We start from the raw sequence: 12391 nt of genomic DNA on the forward strand, positions 1-12391 counted from the left end.
GGAGATTTCCTCTGTTCTTTTTTAATGCTGCCCTGAGCTGAAACAAAGCAAGGTGCCCAGCATGAAGCATTGAGTTGCATCACAGACAGGATTAAAATGCCCATTATGAGGTAAGACTCAAGTCAAAGCAGAAGGAAAAGAAGACAGGCTGTAAAAGAAAATGGGCTGCAGGCAGTAAAATATTGATTGAAAGAACTGAAAACACCACGGTATACCCACTCCCTGCCCTGCTTTCACACCCTGAGGTCTGCCAACCTCCTGACTTCATAATCTGCTCTCCACAGATAATAATGCTTCAGCCACTCTGGTCTTCCTCCTGGCTTTCCACCACAAGACACTGACTCCTGACTTGGGTCTTTACAGTTGCCTTTCCTCTAGCTGAAACCTATGCTCTATAGACCAGCTCCCAGCCCATCTTCATCATTTAGGTCTCAGCTCGAATGCCCTGACTTCGGGAAAGCCTTTGTTGCCACCCTCCCCAACTGGACATTTTCCATTGCATTGCTCTCATGTGTTTTCTTTGAGGCACGAGTCAATATTAGAAAGTATGTGGTTTATTTCTTTACCTTTCTATAGTCTGACTATAATTATTAAAATATTAACTACACAACAGTAGGGACTGCAGGCCATCTTCACTGCTGTATTGATACCCGGTGTTCAGAACAGGGCATGCACAGAGTAGATGCTTCGTAAATACTGACAGAGAATGGAAAAGGGAGTGGTGAGTGGCTTGAGTGAATGAGAAATTTGCTAACATTCATCTCAAGATCTCTGCTTCCTGGCTACACCACATGGTGATATTAGGCAACGTTAAAAATGAGTATCAGACAATACGACATTTAGTCCTAGCCCTGTTGATTACTATGCTTACTATCTATGTAATCTTGAGGAACTTAACCTCTCTGAACCTATTTCCACTTTTATAAGCAGGCTTACAAAAAGGTTCAATCTCATGGGGCTGTTAGAATTTTAAAATGCATGCAAATGGCTTAGAATAATTCAGCTAGCGGCAAATACTTAAGTAGTGTTGCTATTATTGTTACTGATATTATTAATTTGTACTATATATTATGAAAAGCATCAAGTACTAGGGAACTTTCAAATATATGTTCCACTTTTCAAAAAATATTCTAATTTAATACAATCTTTTCATTCAAAACAACTTAGTGTTTATCTATAGATAGCTTCTTCCATCTCAATATATCATGTAGTCAGCAAGTTCAACAACCAGGCAACCCCGTCTTCTATATGGACCAGCCAACTGTGCACTGTCTCCACCTACACAGTCCAGCCTCCTTTCTGGCACAGTTATGAGTGGCCTTTATAAGTAATTTTGGAGAAAGCGAAGTTTCCATTGTTGAAAGCTACGGAAGAGATTCTTAATTCAAACAGTATTAGGTTGGTGGATGAGGCAAATTGGAGCATGTAAAATTTATTGGACATCATAAAAGGGAAGCGGGGAGAGGGCCAGGGAGATGGGGGGTTCGATTACTGCTGAATTGCTGGCATAATAACCTGCAGCACATCACCGTGCGCCACTGGGGCTGGGAAGCACTCTCCCCGGATGATTGCTTTATGTCACCACGGATGCTACTGGCCCATCAACTACGACCTGGGAGCAACAAACCCCATCTTAAGAAAGGGAGAAATGTACATTTCAAAATAGATATATAAATATTCGGTGGCCCAGTGTTCCATTAGTCATTTATATTACTGACTTTGGAATGCAAAAATGTAAATCCAGGGCCCTTCTGCAGTCAGAAGTAACCCAGGGTTCATATAATAATCTCTCTGACAAGGACCAAGCTGTGGTTGGCAATAAAACCTAGGGGACCAATAAGCTCACTAAACATGCTGGGAGAAAACAAGGGAGAGATACACTCTCAACCTCAAATGCAGGTAGAGAAAGATTGACTGACACGTCAAACCCATCCCACAAAGTCAGAGATTTTCCCGATGCAATGGGGGCATAAGGACAGAGCTGATTTACTCACTGACAAGCCTACATCCCTGTAAGCAGAATGCTCCAGAGCTCATTCTCAAGGTTCTGAGGGGCATGGCATTTTTTCTGATTTACTGCCATTTTATAGCAGCAAGAAATGGACACAGCGCAGATGCCCACAGTTCTAAATGAAAGTAAGTGATGTCCTTGATGCAGGCTCTCCTAATGCCCTCCTTAGAAAGGAAATCATTAAGAGTTACATCAGATCGAGTTTGATCTAACATAATAGGTGTGAGGGAAGTGAAACAGGAGGAGTGTCAATATCACAAAGCCAAAGAAATGGAAATCCCTCCAGTACAACTGCATGGAGGGCAAGCGCAGAAGCACAAACTAGCCCTGTCATTCCTGAACATGGGAGAGAAGCAGGACATCCAGGAAGGAGGAATAGGAGGAGACAATCTATTTCAACCTGCTTAAGACAGAGAGGAAACTAAGGCACAGAAGACTATGTCAAGATCACACAGATGATTAGAAGTAGTTTGGCCCAGACCTGAACCTACTAATTGATCCCAGGGTTGGGGTTTGGGTTAGGGTTAACCTTGGCCTTCACACCAGGTTATATTTATTAGAATTCCTCTCCTCTTCATTTCTGTTCCACAGGGAATTTGGCACTCTAGTATGTACTGACACAAAGTGCACCCCTCAAGTTTGGGAATCAGAGAAGTAGGAATTACAGCCTATATGAGGCTGAGGTAGAAGATACATTTTAGGAAGTACACAGAATACATGTACACAGAATACATTTTAGGAAGTATGCAGAATACATTTTACTAGCAATATGCAATATTATGTCAACCTATGGCTTTCATGAACATTAATCAGGACAAAATAAGGTAAGTATTTAAGACATTTTAAAAGTGAACTGATATCAAGAAAAACAATAAGTAAATAATAACACAGGTGTCTATAAATTGGGTACCGTTCGTTCTAGGAATATCCTCAACATGTTTTCCAAGTTTGTTGTGGCAAATGAGACATTTCACACAAAAGTAGTTATTTTACTCACAAGATTGACCGCTTCATTCAAGAATATTATGTTTACAATGAAATATTATTTGGCCATCAAAAGGAATGCATTTCTGATACATGCTTCCACATGGATAAACCTTGTTTTCAAGGGTTTATGTCTATAAGCTAGACATAAAAGGACAGATATCATTCCACTTAGCAACTCATAGAGGCAGAAATAGAATAGAGGTTACCAGGGCTGGAGAGTAGAGAAAAAGGGAGTTATTGCTTAAATAATTATAGAGCTTCTACTGGAGTGGAAAAAGGGCTGGTAAATAAAGTTGTGATGGTTGCACAATAGTGTAAATATCATTAATACCACTGACTTGTATGCTTAAAATAGTTTAAATGGTACATTTTTATCACAGTTTAAAAAGTTATAGTGTAATATGTCAAAAAATCATTGAATTATATAATTTAAATTGGCAAACATTATGCTATATGAATTATACCTAAAAATAGCTGTTTAAAAAATAGATATACTATGTGCATGAAGTTAAGAAAATTCTTGCCGAGAAAGGAAGTTGCAACACCGTGATGTGTGGAAATTTACGTCGACTGTGGGAATGCCATTCTTTATCATGGTATCTGGGCTATCATGCCCCAAAGAGTCCCTATAGAAGGAGGCATGACTATCTGGGGTCTATCTAAGCAAGGTTAGTTACAATTTGAGTTTATCAGCACTGTTGATAACGTGTGCTTCCTGTATCACTGTCCCATAAGAGCTATCTGGGAAATTCCAGCCTGCATTAATTGGATCATCACCCAGAGATTGAATGTTCTCTAGAATCAAAACAAACTCATCTCCTGCGACAAGTCTAGTTTTTAAGTTCTAACCTGTGAAACATTGAAATAAAGTTTCAAATTGTAATCTGTTCAATTAAGTAAATATACCAGGGCATTTCTCAAAACTCATCAAAAATGCCACTTTGTAACAAATATAAAATTAGTAATAATATAATTAATTCAAGGTCTAATATACTGAGTTATAAATAAAGAGGTGGGATAGCTTAATGTCATAGACATGGCATTTAGTAGGCAGACCTAAGCTGAAGCCCCAACTCTTCCACCTCCTCGTTGTCTTACTTCCCTGTACTTTAGTTTCCTATTCTGAATAATGGAGATAATGACTCTTTCCTCAAACAGGTATTGTTGAGAACTAAATAAGGTAATATGATAAAAAGCACAATATTACTGCATATAGCAAATGTTATATAAATAGTAATTAAATACATATCATAAACTCAAACAAAGCAACACAGGATCTAGAGAAAGAAGAGTTGATAAATAAAAAATTATCAGTCTTCTTCTAGCAGCTAACAGGCAATCCTGTTGTATTGCCTGTTATTCAGGAGTATTCTATGGAGGAGCAGGTGTAAGTCTCCAGATTCTATCATTATAGGATGAAATGGCCTGGAAACATATCCAATTACCTTTATTACAAAAAAAAAATGATTATCATTATACAACTAATACCAGTGTGAATGTTTATTGAGTACTTATTATGTGCTAAGCATTTTCATACATACTCTTATTATCCTGGTTAATCCTCCCAACAACTCTATGAGGTAAGTACTCTTCGTATCTCATTGCCTAGATCAGTTAAGGCTTAAAGAGCCTTGATTTGCCTGAGATCTTACTGGCCTGAGATCATGTAGGGATTAAGGGTGACCTCCAGGCTGATTTGACTTGTAACCTTAACAGCTATGCCATCATTCATTCTCACTTAGAAATCTTGCAGATGATAAATTTACTTTGCCAGTTAGTCTAACACCAGGGAAGGAGATCTCTATGCAAATGTGAACAGTCTGGTAGCTTTGTGAACACCATCCCTCACACAAGTGGAAATAACATGTAAGTCTTTTGGTTTGTAAACTAGTTTCTTAGGCATGAACTAATAAGATCATTTCTAACTTGCGGATGACTAGCAATAACATCAAACCAACACACATGGAAAGTTGAAAATCCAACTCTTCCCCAACAGTAACCAACGTACACTCACCCCATAAGGGCCTGATGGGTCTTCTGTGACCATTCCCCCAGCCCTCTCTTAAGTATAAACACTGGGCGCCATACCAAGCCTTCCCTGTGCTTGTTACAGACATTCAATACCTCTTGACCATGTGGAAATTGAGGAGCACTTCCTGAGAATGGTCCTACCATTGGAGAACGGCACAGGTCCCTGTGTGCTCCCAGGACCAAGAAAGCAGAATTCGGCTGCATTGAGTTTGAGCACATGAAAAGAAATGACTCTATTAACCAGGGCTCAATAGTGCTTGATGAGAACCACTGAGCCCAATATCGACTGCAAAGTGCCTAGCTGCTGAGGCTTGACAGATGACACTCAACTTTCAGCCTGGGTGGAAGAGCAATAATAAAAACATTGCCCTCAAAGAAAGAACTCCAAACCGTTATTCAAGCTTTCTTTTAGAAATGTAAGGTGTCTCCTTAGAAACATGAATAAGATACAGAGGAAAGCTAAAAGATGAGGAAAGACATAAATTGGACTGGATCAACCATTTCCTGCTTCTGCCTCCTGCTTGACACTCAGTCACACAGAGTGCCCCTCTGCAGGCCCCAGAATCAGGGGATTAAACGTAAGTTTCAAAAGTTGAAGAGGGAGAATTCATTTCAAATGACTTAGAGGATAACTGTCACTGGAATTAATATGGTTGGAATGTTTAAAATTGCCACAGGTTCCTTCACTTTTGAAAGGTGTCAGGCCCCTGTCTTGAATGCTGACTGTCTGTCTATGATACCACAATGAAAGTTGCGCTATCACAGACAGTTCCAGGCTAAGGAAAGCTTATTTAATTTACTAAACTGCACACAGAAATTGGCAAAGATGATTCCAAAAGGTTAAGCATGGGGCATGATTCTTTTCTCTCTCCATTTCCCATAGTATTATAATATCCCATTAAACTTTTATTTCACAAAGGTGCCTGAAAATATGTTTTACATTTCTCCATGCGTACCTTTCTCTTCAGTACTCAGGACTCCTCTCCCAAAAAATTAAAACAGACCAAAGATAAGGAATAGAAATCTACACCTCTCCTATGGGATAAAGCTGGAATTTAAGAGAGCAAAATCTGAAGTGCTGAATTGCCATCTGGGCAAACAGCATGAGAAGCAGCCAAGCTAACTGAAATACTTGCAATGGACACACCTCCAACTAAAATGATTGATTATACCACTTGCAAATGGAAAACACATTTCAATCTGCGTTTTTTTTTTTTTTTTTTGAAAGAGAGTCTCGCTCTGTCACCCAGGTTGAAGTGTAGTGGTACAATCTCAGCTCAATGCAACCTCTGCCTCCTGGATTCAAGCAATTCTCATGCCGCAGCCTCCCAAGTAGCTGGGACTATAGGCATGGACCACCACACCTGCCAAATTTTTAGTAGAGATGGCATTTCACAATGTTTGCCAGGCTGGTCTTGAACTCCTGGCCTCAAGTAATCTTCCAGTCTTGGCCTCCCAAAGTGTTGGGATCACAGGCATGAACCACCAGGCCTGGCCTCAACCTGCTTGCTTTCAACGTTAAAAGTAAATGAACATATTACTGCTAAAAGGGAGAACAAAAAGGAAATGAATCAGATTCTCAGCTTTTCCTTAGAGTGAATGAAACTCTTCCAAATGGCAATAGTTCCAAACTTCAGCTCTTGCAAGACTACCTACGAATGAGTTATGGTGACAGCAAATCCATCATTATTATGGAGGCAGAGTTTGAGATGGCTGAATAGCGCTTTCCATTCTTTTTCAACCTGTAGCAGAAGACATCAGAGTTGACAGAGGTTTTGTCACTATAACATAGCGGGGCCTCTGAGTTACAGTTTTATCAATCTCAGGGTCACCAATTACCAAAATCAACTTATTTGTTTCAATATTTATGCATGTTTAACATGTTACCCCTATATATTTTTCTGCTTACCCCTACATATTATTCATGCTACTACATAGTATTCTTCTACTTGAGTCTATGAGCGCTTTCTACATAGCAAGCATTAAGCAAAATGATAGGGATCCAAGAATGAATACGCTGCCATCCCTGCCTGGGCTTACAGTCCAATGGGACAAAACATTGTAAATATGCAATATAAGTTATGTAGACATTTGAGCAACGTGCTATGGAAGAATATCTTATTGCTGGCTAAAAGACAAAAAAGAAACTATCATGCAAACCTGGAAACAATGCCTCAGTAGAATCATCACCAGGTTCAAATAACACATCAAGTCCATTTTTCAAACTGAAGAGTATTTTTCTATTTTGATCTTTCTTTGAATTTAATTCTGCTATAAACTGCTAAAAAGAATTTTGCAAAAGTGTAAGAAAGGGAGAGAATGAGATAAATCAATGACTCTTTTTTTAAGTTCGTTGGAAGTTTATTTTGTGGTTCCAGATTATAATAAAGTACAGGGAAACACTTCATCAGAAACAAGTGTGCCTTGGAATCAACTTTCTAGAGAGGAAAAGGTGACCCAAAAGGTACCTTCCAAAGTAAAGATCAATCATTTGATGTTTGGAAAGTACCCTTCTCTAAAGTCACCATTTCAATTTTTTTTTCAACTTGAAAATGAGTTTATAAATAACTATAAAGAAGACTTTCCCCAAAATGCTAATGTTAACAACATTGCAAATTTATATGAAACTGATTCTATTTCATTACGAGGAAAATTTTGTCAGGACACATACTGTGTATATTCTGTAGAGAAAATGGTTAGCAAGGGCTTAAGAAAGGGCAAATGGCTGGCAACAGGAGTGTGCCAGCAGCAATCAGGCACAGGCCAGAGCCAGCTGTGGCAACAGTATCACAAGTCACCCTGGCCAGCATGACTTCCCCTGGTAAGCTTGCTGGAAAGCATGAATTTGTCAAGAGGGTTCACTCTGGGGGAGAAAACAGGGGCCAGGAGAATCTCAAAACTAAAGGCCATGGATTTGAAAGCTTGGGAAAGAATCTGCGCAGAAGAAGTTAATGCCCATTTCCCAAGCCTAGGGCTAAGTAAGTTATAGAGGAAAGACATTGAATAACCCAAGACCAATCAGAAAAGATGTAGGTGCCAAACATATATATGCCAGAGAGTTATTTGAGATAAGTTACCCTGATCTTTCACTTGACAGAAGATGAAGCTGAGACCCAGAAATGGGAAAAGACTTACAAACATCACATAATGCTAGAGCCAGAACCTAAACCTGAATGCCAAGCAACTGTACTTTCCATGACCACACTTTGTTCTTTTCACTGAGAATCATTCAGAAAATAAAGCATGTCAATGAGAAGCTGAGTGCATGAGAGGAGCAGGCTGGGAGCATGAAGCTAGCATGAGTGAATACTGGTGGTAAAGATTTCAATCACTGGGAACCCAGGTGATTCCTGACTCCAAGTTATAGGCATGTGAAGGTTTTTGGTTTTCTTTAAGAAATGGAGTCTCACATTGTTGTCCAGGCTGGAGTACAATGGCATGCATAAAGCTTCAACTCCTTAGTTCAAGTGATACTCCACCTCTGCCTCCTGGGTACCTGGGACTACCAGTGCATACCACCGCATCTGACTAATTTGTTTTTAATTTTTTTAGAGATGGAGTCTTGCTATGTTGCCCAGGGTGGCCTTGAATTCCTAACCGCAAGCAGTCCTCCCACCTCAGGCTCTCAAGTAGCTGGACTTACATGAGGTTTGTTTTCTAATGTTATTGCCAACAATTTTGTTCCTCACTAATATTTTTCCTTCTCCACAACTCCATAAACCTATGAAGATGGCTCAAATGTCACTCTAAATTTGTTTTTTAGTCATATTCCACCTATTGTGCACATGTGGCACATCAATGAGTTTACATGATGGGTTCATCCTGCAGAAATGTTATCTACCTTTATAAGTATGGGTATAAAAATGTTTGTACATATACATGACTTTCAAAAAATATGTAAAGCAAATATTTAAAGTTCAACTTGCAGACTCATTACTGTAGTTATGTGTATTGCTTTTCAAGGCTTATAAGAAGTGAGTTTAAGTAACAATAAACCTAAGCAGAAAAGCCTAAGCCTTTTTCCTTGATACTATGACCTAAGCACAAGACTATAGTCAAAGGCTCTTATTTTTGCATGCTCAGCATTAACATTAATTCACTTTTCATCTTGTAACAACCAGTGCGTCATTTTTTTTTTAGAGCCAGTGCTTCCCACCTTTCATTTCATATGATTCTGATGGATCTAAGCTGAGTTCCTGGTACAAGGTGTTAGCCTGATCCACGTGATTAGTTCAAAGATTGAAATGTAAGCCAATCCAGCCAATACAGGTCAGTCTTGAAATTTTGTCTTGAACTACTGAAAAGAGCACTCATTCCAGTGGGACTGCTAAGCTGGCAAGAAGTAATCCATTTGCTGATGTTGGCCATCTTATCAAAATGTATTTCTTAAAAATGCTCATGGCCGGGCACGGTGGCTCAAGCCTGTAATCCCAGCACTTTGGGAGGCCGAGGCGGGTGGATCAAGATCGAGACCATCCTGGTCAACATGGTAAAACCCCGTCTCTACTAAAAATTACAAAAAATTAGCTGGGCACGGTGGCGCGTGCCTGTAATCCCAGCTACTCAGGAGGCTGAGGCAGGAGAATTCCTTGAACCCAGGAGGCGGAGGTTGTGGTGAGCCGAGATTGCGCTATTGCACTCCAGCCTGGGTAACAAGAGTGAAACTCCGTCTCAAAAAAAAAAAATGCTCATTTCAGGCTGGGTGTAGTGACTCACGCCTGTAATCTCAGCACTTTGGGAAGCCAAGGCAGGTGGATCACAAGGTCGAGACCATCCTGGCCAACATGGTGAAACTCCATCTCCAGTAAAGAGATCAAGACCATCCTGGCCAACATGGTGAAATTCCATCTCTACTAAAAATACAAAAATTAGCCAGGTGTGGTGGTGCATGCCTGTAATCCCAGCTACTCAGGAGGCTGAGGCAGAAGAATCGCTTGAACCCAGGAGGCAGATGTTGCAATGAGCCAAGATTGTGTCACTGCACTCCAGCCTGGTGACAGAGCAAGATTTCATCCAAAAAAAAAAAAAACTCACTTCAGTGGTACCTATACTGAAATCATAATAATACAGAGAAGATTAGCATGCCCCCTACACAAGGATGGCATATGAATTGTGTAGTTCATGTTTTTAAGAGAAGGACAAGGGTACAGAAAACATACATAATGAAGTAATAGCTAAAAACTTTCCAAGTCTTGAAAGAAAGATAGACCGATCCAGATTCAGGAAGATCAAAGAACTCCAAATAGAGTCATCCCAAACAGGTTCTCTTAGAGGCATATTATACTCAAATTGTCAAAACTCAAAGATGAAGACTGAATCCTAAAAACAGCAAGAGGAAAGCATCAAGTCACATAAAAGGGAACCCTCATTACATTAACAATGGGTTTCTTAGCAGAAACCTTATAGGCCAAGAGACAATAGGATGACATATTCAAAGCACTAAAAGAAAAAAAACCTGCCAGCCGAGACTATAATACCTAGCAAAGCTATCCTTTAGAAATTAAGGAGAAATTAATTCTTTTGTGGACAAGCCAAAACTAAGTGGATTCATCACTACTAGATTGGCCTTATAAGAAATGCTCAAGGAAGTCTTACTTCTGGAAAATGATAATCACTATCATAAAAACATGCAAAAAAATGACTAAAATACTTACTGGTAGAGACAATACACAAGGAAGAAAGAGAAAAGAAGCAAGCTGATACACAAAAGAAGAAAAGAAACTCATCACTACAGAGAACATCCAAGTGCAAAATTAAATAATAAGAGAGGAATAAAGAACACAAGATATACCAAACAACCAGGAAAAAATGAATAAAATGACAAAAGTCCTCACCTATCAATAACAGCCTTGAATAAAAATGGATTAAATTCTCCAATTAAAAAAAACATAAGATGAATGAATATTTTTTAAAAAGATCCAATTATATGTTACAGACAAGAAACTCACCTCACATGTAAAGATACATATAGACTTAAACTGAAGGAATGGAAAAAGATATCCCACACAAGTAGAAACCAAAAGCAAGCATAAGTAGCTACACTTATATCAGACAAAACAGACTTCAAGTCAAAATCTCTAAAAAGAGACAAAGAAGGATATCATATAACAAAGGAATCAATTCAGCAAGAGAATTTAAGAATTACAAATGTATATGCACCCAACGCCAGAGCACTAAGATATATAAAACAAATATTATTAGATCTAAAGAAGATATAGACCCCAATACAATAATAGTTGGGGACTTCAACACCTTACTCTCAGCATTGAACAGATAGTCTAGACAGAAAATCAACAAAGAAATGTTGGAATTAAATGCACCAGAGACCAAATGGAATTAACAGATATTTACGTAACATTTCACCCAACAGCTACAGAATACACATTCTTATCAGCAGATGCGACACTTTCCAGGAGAGGCTTCCCAGCTACTCAGGAGGCTGAGGCAGGAAACAAGTCTCAACAATTTTTGATAAATCAAAATTATATCAAGTATCTTCTCAGATCACAACAGAATAAAACTAGGAGTCAGTAACAAAAGGAATGCTGGAAACCATACAAATACACGGAAATTAAGCAACATGCTCCTGAACAACCAATGAATGAAGGAAAAAGAATGAAAACGGGCAAATGATCTGAACAGACATTGCTCAAAAGTAGATGTACAAATGGCCAAGAAATATATTTTCAAATACCCAATATCACTAATCATCAAGGAAATGTAAATCAAAACACCAATGAGAAATCATCTCACCCCAGTTAGATGGCCATTATCAAAAAGACAAAAAATAACAAATGTTGGTGAGGATAGAGAAAAAAGGGAACTCTTTACACTACTGATGGGAATGTAAACTAGTATAGCCACTACGGAAAACAGTATCAAGGTTCTTTAAAAAAACTACAAATAAAACTATCATATGATCCAAAAATCCTTCCACTACGAATTTATATAAAGGAAAGGAAATTATATCAAAAAGACATTGGCACCCCATGTTTACTGCAGCGCTATTCACAATAGTCAAGATATGGACTCAACCTAGGTATCCCAACAACAGATGAGTAGATAAAGAAAATGTAGTATATACACCCACAATGGAATATCACTCAGCCATAAAAATAAATCTTGTCATTCATGGCAACATGGATAACACTGGAGGATATTATGTTAAGTGAAATAAGTCAGGAACAGAGCTAACTAAACACCACATGTTCTCACTCATATTGTGGAAGCTAAAAAAAGATAATCTCATAGAATGAAAAGTGGGAGAGATGATACTAGAGGCTGAGAAGGGTAGAGTGAAGAGAGGATTAGGGAGAGATTTGTTGAAGAATGAAAAATTACAGCCAGATAAGAGGAATCATT

At 38.8% G+C, this 12391-nt stretch overlaps 1 protein-coding gene and 1 pseudogene across 5 annotated transcripts in view; one reads left to right on the plus strand and one right to left on the minus strand.

Moving 5' to 3' along the window:
- The window catches only part of LRMDA (leucine rich melanocyte differentiation associated), a 1126962-nt gene that overhangs the window by 291735 nt on the left and 822836 nt on the right, over nt 1–12391 (minus strand). The window lies entirely within an intron of this gene.
- On the plus strand, nt 10060–10158 carry LOC118146530 (U6 spliceosomal RNA; annotated as a pseudogene).

Source organism: Callithrix jacchus, chromosome 12 (assembly GCF_049354715.1).
Source record: "Callithrix jacchus isolate 240 chromosome 12, calJac240_pri, whole genome shotgun sequence".
Taxonomy (NCBI): Eukaryota; Metazoa; Chordata; class Mammalia; order Primates; family Cebidae; genus Callithrix; species Callithrix jacchus.